General features: G+C 46.3%; 1 protein-coding gene and 1 long non-coding RNA gene across 2 annotated transcripts in view; one reads left to right on the plus strand and one right to left on the minus strand.

Annotated features, from left to right (window-relative positions):
- The window catches only part of EPHB1 (EPH receptor B1), a 430,893-nt gene that overhangs the window by 8,942 nt on the left and 394,241 nt on the right, over nucleotides 1-27,710 (plus strand). The gene's annotated exons all lie outside the window — the stretch shown is intronic.
- Nucleotides 24,037-25,155, minus strand: LOC125175669 (uncharacterized). The gene is made up of 3 exons (XR_007155920.1): nucleotides 25,073-25,155; nucleotides 24,758-24,927; nucleotides 24,037-24,294 (listed from the first exon to the last, which is right to left on the minus strand). It is a non-coding gene; the product is annotated as an uncharacterized LOC125175669 (long non-coding RNA).

Raw genomic sequence — 27,710 nt, forward strand, 5'->3', positions numbered from 1 at the left:
TAGCATCAGAAAATCCACTGAGTTTTGGCGGATGCCTAGGGGCATGTGTTGGGCACAGGTCAGACCATATTTTGGGTATCAGACCATAGATTGATATTTCGGTTTACCTTGGCCACTACCTGTGAGTCTCTTCCAGCATCTTCATGACCAGTGGAAGACCCTTCACAGTCTAGGTCCTCCTTTTATCCTCTCCTCCTGGCCAGCAGCATCTCCTGCTGCTTCATTCCCCCCTGCTCCACACAGCACACATGCACACACACTCCACAGGTACACACACCCTGAGAAACATCCCTATTTATTTTTTCCCATCTGGGCAGAGGCCAAACTGAGCCTTCTGTTGCTGTGTGCCTCTGGGTCTGCTCCTGCTCACTCTGCCTTTGTTATATTTCTCACCGATCTTATCCTGGCTAACCCTAACTTATTCTTTAGAATTCACAACAGTGGTCACCTTCTCTTGGAAACCTTCCTCCGAGCCCCAGTCTGGATTAGGTGGTCTGCTGGTCTCTACCACAGCTACCTCTGCCTCCCTTTTGGGGAGCACATTCCCCACTGGTCTATACTTGGATGTTGCTTTTGCTGGATACCCCATAGTGCTGTGAGCCTCTGAAGGGTAGGGCTCTATCTTAATTGTCATGATATTCCCAGCATGTACCACATAGGTAGGTAGAATCAACAAGTATATGTTGTGTAAAAACCTGAAATCATGTCACATGTGGTAGTTTAAAACATCTCTGCAAAGTTTTAGATGCCCTTCTTGTCAAAGTATGAAGCCCATTCCTCTCCTCTCCTCTTAAATATGGGTTGGCCTTTTTACTCCATCTAATGAATAGAACATGGCAGAAGTGATCCTGCGTAATGTTGGAGGTGAGATCATTGAGGATTCCAGCCTCTTCCCTGCTCTCTCTCTCCTGGCCTGCTTGCCTTTGTGACCCAGCCACCATATTGTGAGGAAGCCGAAGCCACATGGAGAGGCCATGTGTAGCCCCAGCCCCAATCCCAGCTCACTGCCAGCATCAAATGCCAGACATTGGAGTGAGGGGGTTTCAGATGGTTGTAGCCCCCATCCTTCCAGCCAATCCTACTGGCTCCCAGTGGGAAGAGACAGGCTTTCCTCACTGAGCCCTGTCCAAATCATAGATTTGTGAACAAAAAAGATGTTGTCACTGTTGAAAACTATGAAATTTGGAGTTGGTATGGTATGCAGCAATTGATGACCAAAATATCCTAGGAGAAGTAGTAGAAGAAAAATTGTTTAGAGAAGACCAGAGGGAAACTGGGGAGGGGGAAGAGATATGTTACCTCATTCATTCAACATCAACCACATATTTGTTAGCCTACTATGTGCTAGGCAGTATGCACAAAACAGGAAATGTTCCAGCTCTTGGGAGCATCCAGGTGGGGAGGACAGACAGTCATTAAGATAACAAATAATATAGAATATAATTTTAGGAGAGTTCCATGAAAGGATAAACAGGGCAATGTAATTGAAAGTGATGAGGGCAGGCTTGGACAACTTGAAACGGGGGAGAGGCTGGGGAAGGAAAGGCATCTCTCTGTGAGTATGTGAAGGCTGGTCTTGCCAAACAGGCTTAGCTTTACTCTACATGCATGATAGATTTTGGCTTGATTATGAAGTTCTTTCTAGCAAAGCTGAACCAAGATGGAATAGGCTGCCATGAAGGGTGATAGAGCCCCATCCCAGGATATCCAAGTGAGGGCTAAGCCACTTCCAAATTAGAAAGCCCAAATTCTATAAGAGGGAAGGAAATGGGGGGTGGGAACAAAGAGACCGAACTGACACCTTTGCTTAGGAGCCATCAGTTTCATGAATACTCATGCAGAACACATTTATTGGGCATCTGCATGAGAAACATTGTGCTTGACACTGAAAACATGAAGTAAAGAAGACATAGCCTTTCCTTCAAGAGGCCACCTATTAATAGACTGGTGGGGGAGACAGAACCATGCAGACTACAGGCTGTAACAGGACATATGGTGGAGTCTGATAGATGTGGTATAACATTTACACATCAGCTGCTAGGAGAAACCAGATGAGAGGGTCATATTTCTAGTGGGAAGGATTTGAGGAAGGAGTGTGTATATGTGTGTAGGCATGTGTATGCGTGTGTGTGTGTGTGTGTGTGTGTGTGTGTGTGTATGTGTAAGAGAGGGAGACCATATAGAGATACAGGGTGAAGCTCCATAGAGGTAGGGTAGAAGTTTGTCAGGAGTGGTTAGGAATGAGAAACCAAGACTGATAGTTATTCTTACTCTTTGTGTCATGAGGGTAGACATCCAGAGCTCTTCATCAAGAGCTTTGCCTGTTTTATTAGCCAGATCTCTGGCTGTAGAGACACATGTTCAACTCAAGCTGAAGGAAAGCAAAGGGTAGGGGTGATTATTGGCAATTGTTATTAGTGGACAGTTTGGGACTTAGGTTGTGATTATACCTAGGGGCACCAGGGCTGTCTCAGACTCAGTCTCCTTTTTCTCATACCTTAGCTCTGTGTCTGTGTCAGGAAGGGTCCTGACAGAAAACAGACTGCTCTCTCAAAGGGTTATTTGAGGAGAGTTTAGTGAAGAGACTCTTTACAGAGTTACGAATAGGGTTAAGGGAATCACTAAGGATGGAGATGCAGCCAGAGGCTGGCAACAGTGGGAGGCCATGACTCCCCATAGCCAGTGGGGCAAGGGAAGGGAATGATGCTTGGGGGCCTGGAAAGAGCTATAGCATGGGAGAGGGCTCCCTGACAGGGGCTGTAGACAGAGGAATGAAGCTGCTGCCCAAACCATGCAGGGGCAGAGATGGGGCATCGTATTCCCTGAACTTGTTCACCTCTACTTTTTCTCTTCCTGCCAGTATCTCCCATTGGATGAACTCAACAAGAAGGCATGGGGTATGGAAGCCTGGTTCAGAAAGGTCAGTCTCCTGAGGCTCAGAAGAGGGCAAAGAAAGGTGGAGAATGGATCTGAAGGGACAATGAACAGAGCCATTTAGGTTGACTCCATCCTCAGACAGGCCTTCTTGCTATGGTCATGTGGCCACTGGCAGCTCAGGCTCACATCCTCTTGAAACTTCAGCAGAAAGATAATGGCTCACCCCCAGTAGCTGGCCTTCCTTGGATCCTAAGCCTCTCTTGTGAATCAGGCTGTCATGAGGATGATGGAATGCACTCATTGGCCAGGCTTGGGCACACAGCTACCTATCTCTGGAGCTGGAGGGGGGTGCGTGGCCTGTAATGAGGGCTGGGCCACCACAAAAAGTCAGGGTGCCATTACCAGATGCAGGAGTGGGTGCTGGACAGTATACCACATTTGCTGCATAACTGATTCATGGAACATAATGGAGAACTAGTGTGTGCAGTAAAGGAAAGGACCCAGAGTGCAGGTGGGGAAGGGGCAGATAGAGGGGGTTGTGTCTGTGAGGGTCCTGGTGGAAGATACGGGAAAAGCTGGGGAAACGGAAGGTGATAGAGAAAAGTAAAAACGCAGGAAGGGAAAAGCTGGAGGTGGCTGGGCAAACAGCTTCTTTCTTGATGAGGATGTTCCCTGTCTTCCTAAACATCATGATCAAACTCCAAGTAATGAACAGGCGGACAGGAGGGGTGTTTGGCTAGAGGCAAAGTGATTTTAAGACAAGGGTATCTCAAAGCAGACTCTAAAGGAGGAGGGCTCCTTTTTGGGGAAAGATGAAAACACAGTGCGTGAGGGGCCACACCTCTTACTGTAGCTCTCCAGGTTGTGACTTAGCTATGAGAACATCTTAACCTAATGGTTGCATGTAAATTGGATACCCAGTGGAGAGCAAGAACGAAAGAAATGCGAACTCATAGGAACAATGAGATGGCTCAATTCCTTTCAGTTTTCAGCATTATCTTATCAATCATGGCTTAGCCTTACCTGGAATTTCTGTTTTGCATCAATAGAATATGTATCCACAGTTTTCTGTGTACATTTTGTCAAGGGTTTAAGATTTGTATAATGATGGTAGACCTTCAGAGTCCTTTGCAGACTCCTTCCTTCATACTTTAGATATCTCTTCCTCTCTTGAGGAATCTGCTTAGAATACATCAGAGGAGGACTCCATTTGCCCTTCCAAGTTCCCTGCTCTTGGCTCCAACTTTCCTCTACTCCCAGCCAAGCAGAAAAAGAACAGTTAATTTTTTTTTTTTTACACAGTAGCACAATGCTGCTGCTCTGCATGAAAACCCATGGTTTTCTTTTTCCAATCAGAAGAAAGTAATTTTCCTTTCACTCACCTGACTAACTTGTTCAAAGCGTCCCCTCCCCACCCTTTTCGGATATCTTGCTGCTAAGTATTTGCCAATTCATTTGCATCTCAATGGTTCCTTAGCAACTATCATACCCTCAGGATTAGGTACAAAGCTGCTCTCTGACACAGACTGCCAGGGCTACATTGCCCTCTTTTACGGTGCCTGAGTTACCAAACCAAGCCCTACCCAGACACGAAACAGGTTTACTCACAACATCACATGGGTTCCGAATTACAATGCAGTGCCTCCTTACCTTATCTGAGCATGCAGACTTCCAAGTGACCCTTGCACCGAAATGCCCCCCAGTAACCTCGTAGCTCCTGAAAACTGTCCTCTGATAACATGTCTTCAGAGAGAGAATCCCAGATCTCCACATTGGAGGAGAGTCCTGTCTTCTGACAGGCCATGAATTAGGTCCTTTTTACAGATCTGGCGGCTGAGGTTCAGGGAAGTGAAATGCCCGCCCCAAGGAGGGGCAGGCACCTGGAAGGCACCAGGGCCAGATAAGAGCTCAGAGCACCTCTGCTTCCTGGTCCACTGTCAACGTGCTGCAAAGAGAGACTCCCGTTTGCTGCCTATTGTGAGCTTTCAGAATAAATTTAAAGAAAAAAAATTTTTTTAAGCATAGATATGTGACTCTATTCAACTGCAGTCCTAGCAAATTTCACTTCTCACCGAACTAGAGAGTAATTGCCCATGTGAATAGGCCAAGTGTGTGTGTATCCCCTAGTTTCTCTAGTCCTGGCAGTTGATATTCTTTCTGTTCTTGGGCTTGTAGCTGAGGGCAGTATGGGTGGGGTGTGGGAGAGCCCAGAGTGCGTGTGTCTCTGCGTGTGTCTGTGTGTGTATTTATTCAGACGATGTAGACAGACAGTGGCACTGGACCATTTAGCAAATTAGAGTATTCCACCCGGAGGAGGTGGTGCTGTTTCTGTAACAGCACCAGGCATCCACCACCAGGGCTCACTGGCATGGAACAGCCTGGCAAGTGGAAGGCACTATTCAGAAAAGGACAATGAGAACAGAGCTCATTGTACGGTAGGGCTGACCTTTGCGACTCCCACTTCACGTTGTTATTAAATATCGGGAAGAGACTGAAAGAACAATTATAGTATTGTCATAATGTATAAGCGTAGAAAGCAAGCCATTCCCAAGGAGGCTCTGGCTTGGCTGAGCTTGACAAAAGCAGGGGACTCAGCTCCAGTGCTTATTTTCTTCTCATCTGGAAGTTGTCTCTATTATTGAACACAGCAGAAAACCATGAACGTGCCGCGTGCAGTTCTGCCATCACGGGCTCCAGAAAGCCAAGATGTCAGGGAGGAAGGGGGTGGAGGTGCTTGGATTTCTGCTCGTGTCCCGGTCGACCTCAGTGGTGGAGTTTTGGCTGCAGCTGTCTTGATGTCTTGATGGCCTGGGCTTAGCGGGGTGCTGGCTCCAGGGATCCTGGGGAGAGTTTGCTGAGTTGAGCTGGCTTCAGGGCTTTCATAGGACAGTGGGTGACTGGCTTTCCCCTGTAGAGAAGGGTCACAGGAGCTCCTGTGGCCACTCCCTCCTGCACACCCTCCCAGCTACTAGGCCACCTAACCATGCTGATGACCGGGGCTCACCGCATTGGTAATCTTAGCAGGTGGGATTTCCACACCGGGCCTCGGCATTGCCCTCTGGCGTCACACTCTCCCATGGAGAGCCGCATCAAGACCAGTGTCTCTCAGCCTCATTCTCATCCTTGCTGCTCTAAGGAGTCTTTAAAGACCTTTTCTTCCTAAGCACGCCATACCCCATGAAATGTTAATACCACAGATACACTGTACGTGTGTTTATATATTGGGGCCCTTTGAAGGACCACAAACCATTGTAATATCTAAGTGTTTTTGTCCCCCAGTGTCCCCCAAGAAGCAGTTTTCGCTCCTGTTCAGAATACATAACCAAAACGAAATAAAGCTGGCAGCAAAGTAGCCAGCCCTCAGCTGAGTTAGAGCACTGCTTTGCACCATCTGTTTTTCCGTATAACTTTTACCAAGGGTGGCACTGACCCATTGGGAAGAATGTTCCCCTTGGCTGATCCAGAAGGTCCCCTGCTGGCTGTTATTAGCCTTTAATTGTTGGGTCCTGGGGCACAAGGGTAATCAGTAGGTGTGGAAGTATTTCAGTATTTTAACAAGCATGCCTTTGCCAGGCTGTACTTTCTGGACATCAGCCCTGAGTATACCAGTTTTGAAAATAGTTTCTTGAGTCTGTCTGGGTCCATTTTTTAGTGTTAATTTTAATTAAATTTTTTTTTCACTTACATTCCAGTTAGTTACCATACAGTGTAATATTAGTTTCAGGTGTACAGTTAGTGATTCAACACTTACATACAACACCCAGTGCTCATCACGAGTGCACTCCTTAATCCCCATCTAGGTCCATTTTTTAAAATAAATATATTTTTGGAATTTGAGAAACTTAACAGAAGACCATGGGGGAATGGAAAGGGAAAAATAGTTATAAACGGAGGTAGGCAAACCATAAGAGACCCTTAAATACAGAGAACAAACTGAGGGTTGATGGGGGGTGGAGGAGAGGGGAAAATGGGTGATGGGCATTGAAGAGGGCACTTGTTGGGATGAGCACTGGGTGTTGTATGGAAGCGATGAATCATGGGAATCTATTTCCGAAGCCAAGAGCACACTGTATACACTGTATAGCTAACTTGACAATAAATTATATTAAAATAAACAAATAAATAAATTTTCTTGAGGTATAATTTACATACAATAAAATTCACCAATTTTAACTGTAGAATCCCTTGAGACTTGACAAATGAATGTGGTTGTTAGCCATCACACAAACACAACACGGAACATTTTCATTACCCTCATGTCCCTTCTCTGTTATTCCCTTCCCTCTGCCCTTGGCCGCTGGCATCCACTGAGCTGATTTCTGGCTCTCTATTTTGCCTTTTCCAGAAGTTCACATAAACAGAATCGTAGCATATATTTGGCTTCTTTCACGTAACGTAATGCGTTTGAGAACCTCCATGTTGTTGCGCGTATTGCTGGTTCCTTCCTTTTTATTGTTGAACACTGTCCCATCGCATAGATAAATCATGGTTGGTTTATCCATTCAATAGTTGATGGGTGTTTTTTTTTTTTTTTCTTCCTAGTTTCTAGTTTTGGGGCTTTTATGAATAAAGCTACTGTGAGTACATGTCTTCCTGTGGACACAAAATGAAAAATAGGTTTGCATTTCTCTTGGGTAAGTGCTTAGGAGTGGAATTGCTGGATAATATGGTAAGCGTAAGTTTGACTTTATGAGATGGCCAATTTATCTTCCAGAGTGGCTGCTCCACCTTGCATTCCTACCAGCAATGTATGAGAGTTCCAGTTGCCATTCTGGTGGGTATATAATGGCATCTCATTGTGGTTTCCACAGACATTTCTCTAATGACTAATGATGTGCTTTTAACGTGCCTCTTTGCTATTCATATGTATTCTTTGATGAAATGGATGTTCAGATCTTTTGTCCATTTTTGTTAGGTTGTCTGTTCTGGGTCCATTTTCAACTTGGTTGTTCGGAGGTAACAGAGGAAACCCCCCTCCCCCCCGACTTCCGCCTGACTGTTGGGTTGCTGTGTTGTGCTCAGGAGACCATAGGTTGCTACCTGCTTGGTCCCATGCCTGGCGTGGGGGTAGGTATGGACCATGATCTTCTCCACAAGAATGGGTGTTACTTATCAGGGACAAAGTGCATCCTCATACAGGGGCCGGCACCTTGAAAGTGGGCTGTTAACTATGGCACTGTGTGAGCCTCCATAGGAAACCATAGTTGAGGTGATCTGGGATTGTGTTCCCAGTGTTTATTTTCCACATTCTAACCTTGTCTCCACCATACTTCTGGGTATGAAGGAAGGACCTGTACCCCCACCCCTGCCCAGCTTTGCAGGGGAAGCTGTGTCTCTATGGTGACAGCAGACATCAGGTAGAAATCTCCCAAGGGTTCTGCTTCCCCAGGGTATTTCTGTGACAGGTATCTTTTGGTTTGGGGTTTTCTTTTTATAAAGAAAGGCGTGATTCCCCTAGGAAAGGTGCTCTGATCCTACACAGGGAAGCACACCCAGGCTCAGGCTGGACTCTCAGGCCTGGGTGCACTGGGCTGCCCATCACCTTTCTCCTGCCGCTCCAGCTCCTGAGGGGTCTCCCAGCCCTTCTGCTTTGTGCTGCATTCAAGCTGAGGAGGATGCCTTTGGCTCATTTCTGAACTGTAGATGACAGACTCAGGATCCCACGTCTTTCCAACACTGGGGATGATGTTCATGCTTCAGCCATGCTTGCTGTTATTTGCGTGATGATCAGTGATCACAGTAATCATGGGGGAGGTGACATGTGACAGGGATGAAAAGGCCTGCTGTGGTGTCATCAAGGATTGGTGTGCTCTGCTGGGCCCCGCGTCACTTCTCACAAGCGCCTCTTATGCTCGTGAAAAAAGCTTCCATCGGTGCTGCCCACTTCTGGCTATGGGCATCATGGGCTGCCTGAGGGTCCCCCAGAATCCATCCCAGTGCCTGGCACAGAGTAGGCACTTGGTAAATGTGGAAGAGTAGATGGATGAATGGGTGAACTGGGTCTCTGTTACACTGCATAGGTCACTCAGGGAGAGGCTGATGCTGGTGACCCCAAGGCATAAAGCCAGGGACTCATGTCAAACAAAAGCAATGACAGCACGGGAGACCCTGAAGATCTAGTTGTGGAGACAAGACCGGTGCACCTGGTGCTGGGTGGAGAGACCCATGGACGGTTCAGATGAGGAGCTGCCATTGAAAGGCCTGTTTCTAGGGGAAGCTTAGAGGTAAACTGGGCCTCGAATATATGAGCTGGAGGGTGGTAGGGAGCACATCATGGGAGAAGTAGCAGAAGTGGAGGCCTGGTGATGGGAGAGGAAAGGCACGTACCTAGAAGGGAAAAGCAGGTACCTGGAAGAGCAGTTACAGTCAGGTGAGTGCTCAGTGGTACAGCCATGTGGTCAGTGTTGTAGGGAGTCAGGGGATGGAGAGATTAGAGTAGGCTAGGGTAACTGGGGTGGCTTCTTGAAGGAGGGGGTAACATTTAAAGGAAAAAGAGTGTTTGCTGTGGTAGAGGAGGCAGGGCATGGGTCTGCCTTCTATTCAGGCTTGCCCTGCCCAAAGCTGAAATCATCTGGTATGGAGAACTGACAGAGATGTTTGTTTCTGTGATATATGCCCCTTTGTCTTGGACCTCTTGCCTTCAGAAAGCCTAGGAGGTGTTCCTGTGAGAGAGGGTTCAGCATCAGTGTTTTGTCTTGAGTCCCGAGGCCCAGTTGGCATTGCCAACACGGTTCACCTAGAGGAAAGCAAGAGGCTTCTTGCAATGCTCTGCACCAGACTTTCACTAGCTGTTTCCTTTGGTTTCATGCTCTGTGTGTGGTCTGTGAACCGTGGTCTGTGGGCCTCACCTGAGAGCTTGTTGGAAATGCAGTATCTCCAGGTCCCACCTCATAGTGATCAAATTCAGATCTACCTTGATCAAGAGTCCAAGGCTCTTGGAGTATTTTGTTGGAGCATAAAAAACAAAAAACAAAGGAGACATGACAAGTGACTGTAACGCATGACCTTTTACTAGATCCTGCACTGAAAAAAACGATGCTCTTAAGGACAATATTGGGACAATTGACAATTGACAGTGGGCTCCCAACATTAAGGGAGAGGGTCTCATTAAATGAAAGTATTATAACAATATTAAATGTTTCAAATTTGATAACCTATTGTGACCAAATAAGAGAATATCCTTGCTTTTTTGATGTATACATCCTACTCTCAGAGGGTTAATGGAGGGAATTAAATCAGCAAATAAATCAATGTGTGTGTGTATACTATAATGAAGGTGCATATAACACAATACTGTATATGAAATATGTTATATTGTTATAATTTATTTTTCTTCTTTAAAAAAATTTTTAAAAAATGTTTAATTTTGACAGAGAGAGACAGACAGACAGAGCAGGAGTGGGGGAGGGGCAGAGAGAGAGGGAGATACAGAATCTGAAGCAGGCTTCAGGCTCTGAGCTGTCAGCACAGAGCCTGATGGGGGCTCAAACCCATGAACTGCAAGATCATGACCTGAGCCAAAGTCAGCTGCTTAACTGACTGAGCCACCCAGGTGCCCCTGTTATAACTTTAAATATATGTAGAAAGAGAGAATGAAAAAAATGAATGTGGCAAAATGTTAAAAATTGGTGAATCAGGGTAAAAGATCTGTGGGGGTTGTTGTTCCCACTCATGCAACCTTCCTATATGATTGATATTTTAAATATAAAAAGTTTTTTTTTTTGAAAATATGGCTTGTTTAAAAGTTTGATGGATGTTGCAAGTTACCCTCCAAAAAGGCTGCACCAATTTATATTCTCACAATGCCACAAGACGGTTGGTGCAGCTGTTTGATGTAGCTATTTTTATTCAGCTATTTTGATGCCAGGGACTTTTCTGATGGGGTCATATATCAGTTTTGACCTGGGAACATTCATTTTTCCCCCCAATTTATTATGAATATTTATAAAAGTATAGAAAAGTCATAGTGCAATGAGCATCTATAGCCCACACCTCGATTCAACAGTTGTTAATATTTTACCATGTTTATTTATCAGTACACAGTTTGGGGGAAGGATGGGAATTGAGACCTAGCAAAATTAAGTACTTGCCACAGTTAAGTGAGGGAGCCAGACGCCATATCCTCTGTACCTGGTTCTTCATCTCCTGCCACTCAGGTTTTCCTGGATTGTTTCTAGATCAGATAGAACTGATATATGTGTATATATATGTATATATACACATATATATGTATATGCATATACATATGTATATATATACATATATATATATATACCTATATATATATATATACCTATATATATATATATACCTATATATATATATATACCTATATATATATATATATACCTATATATATATATAGGTATATATATATATATACTTTCTTTATTTTCTGAAGCAGTTTACTAGAGCATTGGTGTTGGGCAGATCCAAATTAGAATTCAATCTCTGGCCGTGGGCAAACTCCTCAACCTCTCCTTGTTGCAGTTTATTCATCTGATAAGTGGGGATGGCATCACTTACCTGTCAGGATGGTTGAGAAAGATCAATGAGACAATCCACTGAAAGCATGTAGTAACCATTATTATTGTCGTTTTTCCTGTATCCCTCTTTTCATCTAAAGCAGATCTCTAGGGCACCTCGTCCGGGTCCCTGTCTTTACCCTGCCTGCCGGTACTGTGTCTGGCCCATTTATTCCTGGTGTGTGGCTCTGTCTTGTCTACTCCAGCAGATGTGGAGGGCTGGTGCTCCAAGTCTCTGAAAATTTGTACTGGGCACGTATACTGGGTAATGTTCAGCGGCCTGCCATCACTCATCATGGACCCAGAACCCCAGGCCTGGGCAGCCAGGCCTCCCAGGTCACTAACCCCCAGGTGAGCAGGTCTGGACCAAATCCCAACAGCGCTGGACTAGCAAGGAAAGGGCGTGTGGCCCATTGTTCCCTTCCCACCCTGTCCCCAGGACTTCTCATTAGACCAGAGTTCAAGATTGTAAGGAGGGGGAGGCACAAGGATAGGACTAGGGTAGGGACAGTGAGGTGCTCACCTTGGGTGCACAATTTAGGGGGTACCCAAAACCTCAGTAACCAGGCTAAATATTAAAAAATAAAATAAAATCTTTAAACTCTGGCCTGTGGCTGGCTGCCTGTTTTGTAAGTAAAAAATAAAGTTTAAAACTAAAGTCTGAAGGTCTCAGTCTGCCCACACAATCTCTTTGTGGCCCTAGAAATTGGGTATGACTGGAGAGCACACCCCCGGCCCTTGTGGTCCTCAACACAGCAATATCAACGAGGCTGTAATTCTAGATTTAGTGTGGCTCTTTCATCCCTTAAAGGGCCAGACACCCTGATGCTCTTAGCACCTGGCTCCCCAGGCCTGTGGCTAGCGTGGCTCAGAAGGAGGCATGGGTATGTGGTGGCTTCTGTTGGTGCCAGGTAGCACTTGTTTCTCTGTCACGGTGGAGGGGATACACAGAGCCCCTCTCTGGCCTTAGAGCTGAAAGTACGCCTCCGTGGAAGAGATGTGGTGTGGGGGGCCAGAGAACTGGCCCATGTTGACCTGCTGGTGAACTTAGAAAGCCACCTCATATCTCTGAGGCTCATCTTCATCCCCAGTCCAGTGCTGGTCACAGAGTTCAACCTCCTCCTTTCTGGGTTCTTCAGTGAGGTTGTGGAGTAGAAGCTGGAGCCAGTGTGTATGAAATGCTTTGTTCTAGAACTGGGACGTGCTCTGGAAATACAAGCTGTCCTCTGGAGTTATAATGGATGCGATAGATTCCAGTGGATAGTGTCAGTTCCCTGGCCCAGGCTGGCTAAGTGATTATTCCTAGAGAGGAGGATCAAGTCCAACACCCTGACCAGCCTGGAGCAAGAAGGGGCAGTGACAGGTGGAGGGGCTGACAGCTTTCAAGGTCTCATGCCTGTGCTCCCCACCCACCCACTTCTCAAACAGGTGGCTCCCCAGTGCCCCCCTCCTGCCCCATTCTTGGCTCACCTAAGAATTGTGGGGCTGTTGACTCCCCTGACTCTTCTGAGAATCATATGGAGAGGCTGCTGGGGACATTGCTATAGTCACCTTTTTTTTTTTTTACCTCCAAGGGAAAGAGAAATAGATTCCTCTTCTTGATATGAAGAGTGGTATGTACATAGAAGGAGGAGGGAATTAATGGGGATTTTGGCCCACAATTCGTATCACTCCCACATGCTAAGTAGGCACATCCTCACCCAAGACCCTAACGTTTCATTCCACTCTGGCATCAGACTCGGGATTTTAGTATAGGATATTTTCATCTAAATACGGTCTCTATCCAGGAGCAGATGAGACTCCTCAGATGGAGTCCTTCAGATGAAGAGACCTGGATCATTTGTGGCGCTGCAGCCAGATGGGAACTGAAATGTCTACAAATAGTCCACCCATGGTACAGGCGATAAAGTTCATCATAAGTCTGGAGTTGGTGCTGTTAGCTGGGATGCCTGGATCTTTTCCAAAATGCTCCTCCTCATCCATAGCTAGACCAGCTTCCTCCCAAGATGATCTCAGGGCAGCCCTTCTGCAGGAATATGTTTTATGGTGAGCAGGGAGCTGATTGGAGGCTGAGGAACAGTAGGAAACAGTCAGCCTGGCTGGAAATGGGATGGAGGTGGGAAGGGGGGCAGATTCAATCTTCAGACTACCATGAGATGCCTAGTGGTCAGCTTCTGAGCAGAAGTGGACGTTTGAGCAGGGTAGAAATGGATCTATACATGGAGTACCAGACAGGAGAATGCTTTGCCAGGTGGGTGTTTTGCTGTATGCAGAGGTGAATTCCTCACTGAATACAGAGAAACGGGAGCAGGATAGGCATCAATATACCTCTGTATTACATTTCCATTATAAATTGGGGTTTTCCATTTGGCCTGTGTCTGTCCTCTCTCTGCTGAGGGCTGGGAGCCTCCTGTTTGTGCATTTGTGCCTTGCATAGCCGGGCAGGAGTAGGCAGGATGTGTGCCCCACTGGTGACTCCCTATTTCCCAAGTTCACAAATTGGGCCCCATTTGGAGGTCAAGGAGAGACCCAAGAAAGAGGCAGACCACTCCAGCTAGGTAGGTGGCAGGTTTAATAAGGGAACTTATGTATGAGGTTTGTCTTGGGTGCTTCAAGACACATCGATCTCCACCAGACTCTTAACAAGTTTATATAGGGTCCTTGATGGGGTTCCATCATGTATACCATGCAGATAGTCTCAATAACACATTGCTCTCTCAAGACTGTGTCCTTGAAAATGGCCCCCACCGTGGGGACACGGGCAGGGTGTACATTCCAAGGACAGGGGAAGAGGGGATGAGGACCTTCCACTGCCCAGGTCCAGCTTGTGGGTCAGCCAGTGGTCATGTCCTCTCAGTGACCTCCTTCAAAACCATGACGGATGTAGAATGGTTCTCCTTGCGGGGGTGGTGTCTCAGAGACCAGGTGCCCATCTTCACTTGGTTGTTCTTGAGGTATGGGCCTTGAGCAGTCACCTTGGCCTCTGCAAAATGGAATGAGTAATATGTCCTTATAGGGGTCTCAGTGTAAGTGAGAGAACGTATGTCTAGTGCCCAGTGCAGTGTGGGGTGTGCAGCAGGCACTCAATAAATACTTCCTTTCTTCCCCGTGTCTCTTCTTTCCCTTCTCCTTCAAGGCTATGGTGTGGGGGTTCTGCTTGGAGAAGCTGCGTCTCCACCTTACACCCACACCCTGCCTCCTGCAGCTGTGTAAACACTGCCCTTGTAGCTTCTCCTTGTGGGAGAGGTGACTGCCCTGTAACTCATTTTCCTGCTGCCCTGCCTCCCTTATCTCTGCCCTTCTGGGGTGCTTCCTTGTGACAGGCAGCCAGGAGTACTGATGCCCCATTCCCTACCCTGGTCTTGCCACCCCTGCCTCCTGGTCTGTGCCTTGCTGGGGTGGGCCCCGCTCAGAGGACAGATGGACACTCCTGGGGCCAGTTTCTAATGTGGCCGGTATTAGCTAGTTGCTAGAACTGACTCCAAATCTGTTATTCAACAAGATTATTTCTCTTATGGGATCTCTGTCCCATCCCACCTCAGGGACCCGCGCTGATGAAGGAGAAGGCACACCTGCTCTTACCTCCCTCAGCCTGGAGGTGATGCATCCCTTCCCCTCTCAAGTGGCCGCACCCATACACCAGCTGAGAAATGGGGTGAACGTCCATCTGGGAAGAGGGTGCTGGTTTAGAGAGCAGGTAGCATTGTCCCTGCAGTACCACCACAGCCTCTCTGCAGGCCAGGGACAGGGACAAATGCCTCCCTGCCCCCAGGGGAGGCCTGTCCACCAAGAGGGCTCCGAAAATCCCTCTCTTCTTCTCTCCCTACATTCCTGTCTTTCCCTCCTTCCTCCCAGTGTTTAGAGAGCATCCCCTTGGACCAGAAACTGGTCTTGCCTCTACGAAGTGGAGGAAGAGATACCTGAGAGTTACTATTCGGATCATGGAGGCTGGGCTCTCTGACCACAGGCAAAAAATCAACCACATTATTCCACACAGAGACAGGTGACTAGAATAATTAGGGCTGAAGCGCTTCTTCAACAGCAAGTTCTTGGTGTTGTTTTTTATTTACTTCTGTTTGCCTGGGCCGCCTGCAGTGTGCCCCCCACGCTGGCTGCCTCCTCTCTTCCTGGCACTCCCCATGAGCTTCCTCCTGCCTCCCAACATTTGCACCTGCTGTTCCGCTGCTGGGTAAAGGGAACAAACATTTGATATGCTTTGAAAGGGAGAATGAAATTTAATTTAAAAATTAAGAAAAAGAAACATTAGAACTGGTTGTTGTATGGAAACCAATTTGACAATAAATTATATTAAAAAGAAAGAATCTAGAGAAATTTTTAAAAATGATAATAAAGTGGTAAAAAAACAGGGAATGTAATTGCTTAAAAGGATTTGTGAATAATGAAGATGGTTCAAGTAAAGATAAAAGATAGGGATAAAAATAATGATGGAATGAAAGTGTAAGCCCAGGTGCACAAGAAAAAACGTGAAATCCAGAAAACTAAAATACTTTTATGCTAGATTGTAATAATGCAAGAAGAAAAAATTCAGAAGGAAACAGCTGTTCCCAAACCATAGGTGAGGTGGGGGAACAGCCTGGCTCTGTGATTGTTCTGGAGGGAGCCTGTGTCTCTTCCTCTTAGAACTCTTGGTGTGTGAAAAGTTCCAGCGCAAACAGAAACAGGTTTCTCTGAGCAGGAAGAGGCTCTAGGTGGAGACCGTGAAACCGGGAGGCAGGGCAACTTGCACCGTTTGTTGTATCCCTAGGGTCCAGGCCTTCTGGGTCTCTCCTTTCTCCCTGTCTTTGGGGCAGTTGTGTGGAGCACAGAGATTGGGAGGTCAGAATTGGGGGCCACCAAGAGCAGAGGGGTCCCTCCCAGACAGTATATCTAGGAGAATGTTGGTTAAATGAGAAGTGAGATGGTGTTAACATGGGGCAGGAGGAAGAGGTGTCACCAAAGGCCTTGTGCGGTCTGGGAAGTAGTGTAGGAGTCGGGAGGTCTCCCTGTTCCACTTCTGGAATTGGGGACTGTATCTTGGGTGTGAAGGGGTGCTTCAGCTGGCAGAGACACCCCCTTTCCCTCTGACTGCCCTCCTGCCTGGAACCTGGTCTGCTGGACACCCCCATCACCACACTGGAGGCTCCAGGGCTGTCCCCCGAGGCAGGCGCATGCCCCACAGACACCCTGTAGCCTAGGCTCCCAAGCCTCTGGCACCTCTCTGCTCTGACATTGGCCACCTTTCACTGAGACCTTGGCTCCAGGTGAGCTGAGTTGTTATAGGCTGACAGTGTATGCGGGATGGAGGGGGCACTAACCAACATGTATTCCTTTCTCATTCCCATTGTGAAAAGATTTACTTTCTAAAATCAGGATCTTTCCCTGACCCTTCAGGAATGCCCGTGATTCTTATTTAAAGTTGTAGGATATTATTCCATAGCATTTGTGAGCAGGACCACTCCAGCCTCTCCCTGCTCGGTTCTGATGAGCAATACAGCACCAAAGCACATTCCTTTTTTATTTTGCCTCATTTTGCAAAGATGACAGATCTAAATTACATCAGGGACCCTTCTGTTTTTAAATAGCATACTTTTGTTGTTACAAATTTTTTTTCCAATCACCTTGGAACAGATTTGTGTCCTTCTCAGAGAATGGTTCATGGGAATTGAGGTAGCAGATTGTAGCTTTGACTTGGCATACATGAACCTCAGTGATCCACTCAAGGATCATACTGGGCTGATTTGTCAGCACGACCTGCACCCTTGTCTCAGATCTGGGCAAGAGGGAAACAGAAGCGCCCTCAGTGGGTGGACTGGTCCACCTCTCACACCGCTGGGACCGTCTGGTTTCCTAGTTCCCTTCACACTCCCAAGTTTCCAGACACTGAGTTGAAAGGCTATAGTAGCTTGTCTCTGGGCCTGTGGCCTCTCAGATCATTGCTTTTGCTTAAAAGCCATTGCATCTCTCAGGAGAAGGTGTGAACTGGTGTAGATGACACTCACCTGCCTCCTTAATGGAGGAAGCAAATTTAGAGAGAAGTGTCCAGAAAACAAGGACAGGCCAGGGTCTCCCAGAAGGGAAGTATCTTCTGTAAACAGTGGGTGTGGTAAATGGAGAGGGCTGAACTTGCACAGGAGAAGGGATAGGGTGGAGGAAGTCACTCTGGACTAGAGAATTGGAAGGAGCAAGATGTTTCCAGAAACAGCACATTTGAGATGAGAAAACCAGCACATTTCTGTAGCAGTCCCTGGAGGTAGGGGTGGGGAAAGGGGGGCTTTGACTCTTGGCTGGAAGGAAGTCCCTGTGCAATCCTCAGAGCCTCCCTTCAGCATCCAGGGCTGATGAATCTGCTTGGATGGGGCCACTGGGACTATAGCATGAGTGCCCAGGATGGTGGGAGAGAGATCTTTCTGGACTAAAGGAAGGGCAGGCTCTGGATTGCTGAGTGTGGGAAGATAGGAAGGAAAGAAGGAGGGAGGGAGAGGTGGATGGAGAGAGGAAGGAAAGAAAAGGAGGGAGGAAAACAGGGAGGAAGAGAGAGGGAGGTGGAGTGGGGCTGCTTCATATGGCCCTTTCTGGGCAGAACCAGACAAAGAGGAGAGAGAGGACAGAGAAAGAAAGGAGGGAGGGGACCAAGGGGCAGCAGAATTGATATCATCATGGCTGTCTTGGGAGCTTAGGATTTCTAACTGCCATTTCAGCACCCCCAGCACCTGCCAGGGCTCTTGCTGAAATGTGCCACACATACTCTTTAAGTCAGCTCTGGGGGACTGGGAGAAGAGAAGTCCTACCTGCTGGGCACCTACCTTGCCTCAGACTCTGCAACACCTAACTCTTCATGGATGCCTTGCAATAACCCAAAAGGCTAAGCCTTCTCATTTCCATTTCACAGACAAGGAGGTCAAGACCCAGCTTGGCCAAAATCAAGGCAGGTTCTTTCTACTATTCTCGCGAGACAATCAGTTGCATGGAACATAGTGAATACTCAGGAAACTGCTAAGTGTCCCACTGAACATCATACATGTGAAGATCCACACTGATGTCTTCTCAAGAAATTGTAAATACAAACATATTTTATTGCCTGAAGTCAGAAGTTGGTGATAGCATCAGTTTCCATGGCAACACGCTATGATGTCACAGACAGATGCCTGCAGTAGCAGAGAGACAACAGGCAGGGGAGTGGGGAGCCACGGTGCAGAGGACATGATCTATTAGTACAGATGCTGAAGGCCTTCCGTCCACCCTTCCCCCAGCATCTACACAAACTTTATGAACCACTGAATGCTTAAGCTTGCAAACTCACACAGTAATCCAAAGCAAATAGGATTTCCTTGGATGTTTTCTTTGAATATTTGCAAAAAGAACCATACTTATTGTAGTTGTTGTTGTTGTTGTTGTTGTTGTTGTTGTTGTTTTGTAATACTGGGCTTTTGCAGTGGACTGACTGGTGGTTGGTTCTTTGTGTGTCAAGCATGGGGAAGCTGTTAATTCCTGTTGATATGGCATGCCAGGGTGGAGATGGCAGTGAGACAGGACCAGCTGGGGGTCAAGTGCCGGGAGGCAAGTGGGTTTCTGAAGGAGACTGGAAGGTGGAGACCAGATGGTGAACATGCTGGGGCAGAGTGCCAGTTGGTGCACATTGGACTTAAAGGGTCTAGGTCTGGGCTTTGCAGGGTATGACACACAGCAGCACTGTGTACCCTTGCCAACTGCAATCCTTTTCATTACAGTGTTCATCTTTTCAAACTTGTGGCCCATTATGTTGTTCAAGGATGGCTCCAACAATATCTTCCATCTCACGTGTGCTTCAGCAATGGGCCTGTTCCAGTGTAGAGGCTTATGCCCTTCCCCTTGAATCTGGCCTGGTCTTGGTAACTCACTCAACCAATAAAATATGACACAAGTGATGTTCTGGGACTTCTGATGCTAGGTCATGTGCAGCTTCACAGCTCCCACCTGGATCTCTGGGAACTTGCTCTTAGAATACTCACTCTGGGAACCCAGTTTCCATGTTGTAATGTGCCCAAGCCATGTGTGGAGGGTTGAAAGCCCCAGGTGACCTCCCAAATACCAGCCAGAACCAACTGTTGGCCATATGAGTGGGCCATTTGGGCATCAAACTGGGAAGAGCTTTCGTGACTGTATCTTCTACCAACATTGACTGCAACGTTCTGAGCAAGCCCAGGTGAGAATTACCCAGTGGAGCCCAATCAACCTGCAGAACTGTGAGGCATAATAAAACATTATTGTCCTAAGCCACTGAATTTTCAGGGTGATTTGTTATACACAGTAGATAACAGGAACACAAGCAATCACTTGAAGTTGCATGTGAGACAAAGCCCAGGCAGGCCCTCGGTCAGTGACCACAGTGGCATGTGTCTATTCCTCTAGTAGGCCCAAGGGTTCAAGGCGTTACACCTTCAAAACCAAAGGAAATGATCATTGACCTGTTGGTGAATCCTGCTCCAAGGAGGGCACACTGGAGGTGAGGAGATCATCTGTCAATCAACTCCACAAGCTTGGCGGTTGGTCTGCAGTTTGGCAACATCATTGCCAATCAAACCAAATCTATTCTAGCTGTGATGGGATCGTTTTGAACCTAAGCATGCAGGACTGTTCATTTCATCTGGTTGGTTTTGGCTGAGCGTCCCAGCAGTTGAGATTGGATGAGTGTCCCTTGCAGGGTTTCATCCAAGTGGTTGATGAAAATGCCAAAGAGAACAGAGCCTGTGAAATCTCACAGGAGATGCTGCTTTCCATTGGGCCCTCTTTGGCTACTGTTCTGCCAGCTGCGAATCCACCAATTTGTACTTGTCTCTGCCCGGAGCTCTCCATCTGATCCGCCATTTCGTGAAGTACTTAACCGAGATTCAGATACACCATCATCTAGGGGCCTGGGAAGACTTTCAAGAAGGAAGGGATATATATTTGGTGGTTCTTACTCAACCCATGGTGTCTCCAGGCCATCTCCATTATTTCCTCTGTATACAAATATACTCCAGTCTCCATCTTCCACCATGGCTTGGCTTTATGGCATGTAGTGTTCACTTTTTCTTCCTTAAAGAAATAATACGTTTGCCTCCCAGTTTTCTACCATGTTTTTCATCCTCTGGCATTGCTTGAAGAATATAGTAATTCTTTGACCATATCTGCATTGTCTTTCTATATTACATTTTCTTCCAGATAGTATTAGAACATAAAAGGTGCTGGAAAATGTTTTTAGATGACTAACTTAGAAGCAGTATACACTTAGGAAGTTCTTCCTGTTACCATTTTGATGTCTATCCCAAATCAGTCCGGGTGCTTTGCCATTTTTTGTCTCATTTCTTTTCCTCTGATTACATAGGGGCAAGATACGGGCCTCTCTAATTGACGATTCTTGCTGTGTCCTTCATCTGCCTTCTCAGGTTCTGGATAAATAACCCCCAGCTCCTTGTGCATTTCTTCACCACTCCTGTTTTTCAGGGCCCTAATCAGTTTTATTTCATTCTCCACTATAAATGGTTTTAAAGCCCCTTGGAAATATAAAGGTTGTCTAAATAATAAATCATCATTTTGGCAAATGATACTAAGACATTTAGAGACATAAAATTAATCACCCCTTATAGCTGCATAGCAGCTTTTCCACAGGGAGTACAAAGTAGTTTGTAGAGCTCATAGTTAATGCTCCACCCAGTCCTGGAGAAAGAGGGTAGGGGTTGTTTATCTATTTTACTGGAGGAAAAGCAGTGGAAGTTCAGGTGACTTCTTTTCTAGCAGCCTCTGGCAGGCACAGTCCATGGTGTGAAAGAGGCCTCAGCTCTCTACTCAACATCTGACACTGCACCCATAGGGTGTGGTGTATATTCTCCACCTGGAGCGCAGCATGCAGTGGGCTCCCTGGGTGGGCATCATTCCCTCTATCCAGCCTGTACTGCGCCCAGGCTAATGAACACAATGCACATTTTCCTTAGAGTGAATTGTCTGCCCAGAATGCTTCAGAGTCTCCCACCCCATCAAGTACAAGTCCCACGGAGTCTACCAATATTCACGAAGGCTGAATTTTCATATACATCAGCTCATGAATTATTCTGTCCATTTTGTAGATGAGGAAACTGGGGCTTGTAGAACCTAAGTGACTTATTCAAACTCACACAGCTATCCTGTGATAGTGGCAGGATCTGAGGCCAGGTTTATTTATCACCCCAGTCTAGCGCTTTCTCTTCTCTCTAACCTGAGCTTAGGGCTATGCCCATTACAATTATTTTGGTTCTGAGTAAGCAAAGTCGGTGCATATGAATACATATGCATTGGCCCATGTAATTGAAAGATCAGGGGTGATGCTGGTTTCAGGCATGGCTGGAGTCAATATGCTATCAAGACTTAGTTTCTGTCCTTCTGCCCCACTTCTTTGGGGTTAGCCTCAGGCTCTTCCATAATGGGAAGCAGGTCTATTGTTCTGACCACAACAGAAACAGGGAGACTCACTTCTTGGTTCCTGCACAGTCCTTGGGGTCATTCTGATTGATCCTAACCTAGGTCACATGCTCATCCCTGAACCAGTCACCATACCAGGGGGCTGGAATTCTATGGTTGGCCCACATTACTCCTTCCCCTAGGGGAGCTGGGGGCAGTGGATGGGCAGATGAAACTATAGAGGACAGGGGTGGTTATGAAAAGTAAGATAACAGCCCTCCATTGGCACCCCACCCTGAGTCCTCACGTTCTGGCTGGGCTGCCTCTCAGATGGGCATTCCCTGCCCCATGTCTTTGCTTATGTTTTTTTTTTTTTTCCTTCCCCTGTTTTTTGCTCTTCTCATGTGAGTCCCCCACACCCTTTGGCCTATTTCATGTGTCCTCGGACTGAGGAAGCCTTCCTGGCCCCCTGGCCCAGAGGCTTCACCTCTCTTGAGGACCTGTGATCTGCATTCCCGTTTTCCCTTATTTGGTACTCCATTGAGGAAAGACATCTGCTTGGCGCCTTGGACAGTTTTCAAGAAAAGAGATTATGTTCAAGTTGGAATAAATGTGCACAATTCACATCTTGGTGCTATTTGGGCTTTTGGTGCATAGTTGGTGAAAATCACTGCCTCAAAGATGGAAGCAAAAGCAACTCTGTATGAGTAGGAACAAAAAAGGTCATGGGGTCTTAATAGGCTAGTGATGAATATGACTCTGAATATAGTGCCATAATGAGAAGTTTAGCATGGACCTCCCAGCTCCCCAGGTGGGATTAAAACAAATAGGGCATTTCAGGCTGAAGGTTGTCCTCTTGTTCTGTTCCTCCTGGTCAGTTAGAATCTTTTTAGAGACTAGTCCCCAGTTGGGCCATTATACCTGAAAACGTATGTTAATTCCCAGCATCTGACTCAACCTAATTATTTTACAGATTAGGAATCTGAGATTCTGAGAGGTTGAATTAACTCCCCAGGTCATGCAGTGGGTTAGCAGCACAGCCAGAAGTGGAAATCTCGTTTGGTGCCCTTTGCAATCTCTGTGGTTTTCCAGGGGGCCAAGCAAGGTTTTTAAGGCTGGGGAATACTCTGTGAGGCTGTCCCAAGCCGGAAGGAGGCTGAGGGTCATGGAAAGGAGCTGATGGTACTTCCTATAGGCTGGTCAGCACAGTCCTGGTACATGTGGACACTGAACCAGTGTAAGGACAGACAGCTGGATTGGCTTGATGATGCTTCTCAAGCATCTAGTTAGGAAGATGCCACCCCACCATTTTCTGTACTGCAGGAGAATGGGACTGTCAGGGTGATAGAGGTTGGGGTGGGCCATGCATGGTAGCCACTGGGTTCCTTCTCTGGAGGCATTAGAGGAGGAGGTCTGAGTGGCACAGGTATGAACTACCTGAGGCCGGCAGGTTGGGGCTGTCCATCACCCGGCTCATCCTCTGGGATGCACCTACTGTCCTCGTCTTCCTCCCTGTTGATGAAGTATTGCTGTACAAATGTGTATTTTTCAGACATGATTTGAATAAATGGAAAACTCTCATATGGAGTGTGCTATTTTTAAGAGATACTAGTTAAGGAATAAAATTCTGTGAAACACACAATTATTTAGCGTCTTTGTGTAGCAACATTCTTCTAATTAACTACTGCTAGTGTCTACTGAGATGCCGGGCAAGTACGCCCCACTATATTCTTGTTTGAAAGGGGAAAAAAATTATTTGTGTTCTTGACCCAAATCCTGAGTGAGGCTCCTCTTCAAGGACCTGAGTCTATCACCACAGAGGTGGGAGTAAGAGGCTGTCTTTTTCCTGGGGGCATAGGGACTTTGTCATCCCCAGTAGGCTCTTCTCAGCAGCTGCCTCCCTTATGGGCTTTTAGAACCCCGTGGCTATGAGAGGGCTCCCTGATAATGCTCTCCTCCCCTGCACACCCTCCCCTTAAGGCCTTCTTAGACCTCCTTTCTATTTATCTTTAAAAAAAGAAACAAACAAACACTCTCAATTTTGAAATAATTTCAGACCTACAGAAAAGTTTTAAGTATGGTACAAAGAACTCCATTATACCCTTGTTACAGGTTGAATTGTATCCCCTCCAACCCAGAAAAGATATATTGAAGTACTTATCCCCACCCCTGTACCTCAGAATGTGACCTTATTTGGAAATAGGGTCCTTACAGGTTTATTAGTTAAATTAAGATGAGGCCATACTGGAGGAGGGTGGGCCTCTAATCCAATATGACTGGTGTCCATATGAAGAGGGGAAATTTGGACAGTTCACACACACAGGGAGAAGGCCATGAGAACATGAAGGCAGAGATCAAGGGTGATGCACCAACAAGCTGAGGGAGGCCAGAGATGGCCAGCAAACCACCACCAGCTGGAGGAGAGACCTGGAACAGAGCCTTCCTTACAGCCCTGGAAGGAATCCACCCTTGCCAACACCTTGATCTTGGGCCTCCAGAGCTGTGAAAAGATACATTTCTGTTAAAGCCACCCAGTCTGTGGTGCTTTGTTACAGCAACTCTAGCAAAGTACACCCCTTCACTCAGGTTCCTCAGAGGTGAATGTTTTACCACTTCCTTTCCCTGCACACATATGCTCACATACACACATAGAGTTGTTATTTTCTGAAGTGTTTGAAAGATAATGCCTGTTCATTCCTAAATCAGTGTTTGTTTCCTAAAAGTGAGGAAATTCTTACTTAAGGATCAAAATCAGGGAAGTAGCACTGATATAATGCTCTTACTTTCTCAAATATACAGACCTTCATATTTTGCTAATTTTTCCACTAATGCCAAAGAAAAAAGTTATTTTGATCCTTTTTATCTTCCTAAAAATTTTTTAATTAAGATCTTTGATTTTTACCAGCATAAATGCACATTTGGAAAATAACTCTGAAGGTTTTAAAAACAAAAAGTTAATATACCTGTGTTCCACCTCTTCCTGTTCTCGGCCTTACTTCTCAGAAGTGACCATTTGTGTTGTATTTATATTTTCTTCTTCTGGTGATTATGCCCATGTCTGTACACGTGTGTAGCCTTGTCTCCTTATTTCTCAAATTCAGTGGACTTTTGAATATCCTGTCTGTTGACATTTCTGAAATAATAGATTGGAGCCTGAACTTCTTTTATCCCTCCTCTTCTCCCCATCCCACTCCTCCTGATACCTAAATCTCTATTTCTTGTTCAGTCCACCTGATTCTGCATTTTTTTTGTGAGGTGAGGACATGGGCACCGCTCACCCTTCCCAGCAGCTCATCCCAAGTCTCGTCAACTGTGCCTTCACCTTTGCATTGTGAAGGTCCATGTTTATATTCAGTTCTTTAATCACAGTGGAATATTCCATAATTTGACCACGGATTGATTCTAAAAGGCAAAACCCATTGCATGGCATTTATGACATCATAATCTGAAAGTGTCATTCACTGCAAGGCCAAGCAGCATGCTGTAACTTGATTTTCTTGTCCAAGTTTCTAATGCTATCACTCCTGAAGGTTCACACTTATTTATATATCTATTAATGCCTATTTATTTTGAGAGAGAGGTGGGGGAGGGGCAGAGAGAGAGAGGGAGAGAGAATCCCAAGCAGGCTCCATGCTGGGCATGGAGCCCAACGAGGGGCTCGATCTCAGGACCTTGAGATCACAACCTGAGCCAATACCAAGAGTTGGGTGCTTAACTGACTGAGCCACCTAGGCGCCCCATGATCCATTTAAAATTAAGTATTTCTAGCATTAACAAAATTTTTTTTTTACATTTATTTATTTTTGAGAAACAGAGTGAGACAAAGCGTGAGTGGGGGAGGGGCAGAGAGAGGAGACACAGAATCCGAACTAGGCTCCAGGCTTTGAGCAAGCAGTCAGCACAGAGCCTGATGTGGGGCTCAAACCCATGAACTGTGAGATCATGACCTGAGCCGAAGTTGGACACTCAACTGACTGAGCCACCCAGGTGCCCCTAGCATTTTTTTTTCCATATGCTACCAATTACTTAAAGTAATGCCTTCATTTGGTGTGGTACATATTTGGATGGTGCCTTTCTTGTCCTTTTTTCCTCTTGGAGTTTTGGATTGCCTCTTTCTTTCTTGCATATTTTTTTGTTTTGTTGTTTTGTTTTGTTTTGTTTTGTTTTGTAATATATGCCAATACAATATCCCCACATTGCCCCCGTAATAAGTTTTCCCCAAAGTATTTTCAAACACTCCATCGCAGTATGTAACCGAGCTTGTATCCCCTCATTTTTCAGAGACTTCCCTCCTGGGGTTCTTCACCATCATGCTCCGGTCCAGGCTGGTTTTCTCCCAAGTCTGCTGCACAGCACCCCCCAGAGACTTCTCAGCTCTAATCTCATGGGTTGATCCACTTCCTGTGTCCTGGCCCCTTGTCTTTCTCTTGCATGACTGATACCCTTGTTTGACTGCAATACAACCTCAAATAGCTTCTAAGAAAAGGTGCATAGAAAGTAAACTTGGCATTAGCTGCCTGAAAATAGGAGTTGGATGCCTGGAAGGAGCCTCCATGACTCTTACCTCTTTTTCTTATTTCCTGTTCTATGTGGGGATATTCCTTGGCTTCATCCTACAACTGTTGTTTGAAAGATATATATGTATTTTGACAGTAATTTTCTAAGCTTTATCAGATCACTGTCCTCTGTGTTTTCTCTGTTTTTGTACATGGTATTCTATTCTTGCTGCTCAGATCCAATGCCTTGTTTCCAAGGGTACTGATTAGAGAATTTTTAAGTGGGGTTGGGGGAGGTGAGGAAGGGCTGAGGAAAGTATTTTTTGAATTGACCATTTTTTCTTGTTTGTTTGTCTTTCTTGTTGGAGGGCTCCTCAGAGATATAGAGGTCCACATTTAAGAATCGGATAGTAGATTGTTCTCTAGATTGTCTCTTAACTGTAACTCCCTGTGTTCTTGCCTATATGACTTTTTCCACTCTGCTTCAAAAGGAAGCACTTGTCTATGGACTTTAATCAAGGAGCTTAATGAAATCTTTTCTATACTTCATTCTCTCTGTGGATCTGGGTTCCTGCTCTCCTCTACCTGAAGGAAGAGGAGAAGCTGTGTTTTCAGCCTGCTGTTTTCTGAGCGCTGTGGTTTTTTAGGGCTGTGGTCTGCCTGCTAACCATGCAGACTGACTAGCTGTTATGGGACCTGCTCCTCAGTGTGAAGGGATCCCTTTTCATTAGCATATATTGATGCTGATGGGCTGAGAAACATTGGAGAACATGTATAGAAGGTGCTTTATTCACAGGAGGACCTTCCCATCCTGGGGCCTCAGGGCTTGGGGTTTGGGTACTTTGCATTTGCTCCGATGTCATCCATAAAAGGGTCCCTCCAAAGCTTTCCCTCCGTTTTTGAAATGGATAGTGATTTCCTATTTTCCTGTAAACTGTCATGGCATCCCTCATCCAACTAGAGTATTGTTTCCATACCCTTCTAATAAATAAATTCCAGAGTGGTCTCCGAGGAGGGGATGAATCCTAAGAGGGTGCCTCATAATTGGCATAATTGAGATCCAGTGTCCTCTCCAGGCAAATTGCTTCTAAGAGCTCTGAAAACACGTGTGGGCATGGCCTCCAATCTGCCACAGAGCTTAGGAGAGCAGCTGGGAGATGATACCAGGTGTGGACCCACAGAGTCCCGGAATCTAACTTGGGAACTATAGCTTGTTGAGCTGCACCCCTGACCCCACAGTTCCAGACCAGCTCGCTGACCCCAGAGCTGGTCAGATTTAGGTGCCAGCAGATGCTCTGGGACCATGCGTTCCCACCCTTTTCCGTCCTCACTTTCTCCAGCTTGCTTTCCCCAGGTTGACAGATTGGCTCACGTCCCTCCAAAACAAGCAACACACACTTGCTTCTGGCCTCTGATGTTT

Source organism: Prionailurus viverrinus, chromosome C2 (assembly GCF_022837055.1).
Source record: "Prionailurus viverrinus isolate Anna chromosome C2, UM_Priviv_1.0, whole genome shotgun sequence".
NCBI lineage: Eukaryota > Metazoa > Chordata > Mammalia > Carnivora > Felidae > Prionailurus > Prionailurus viverrinus.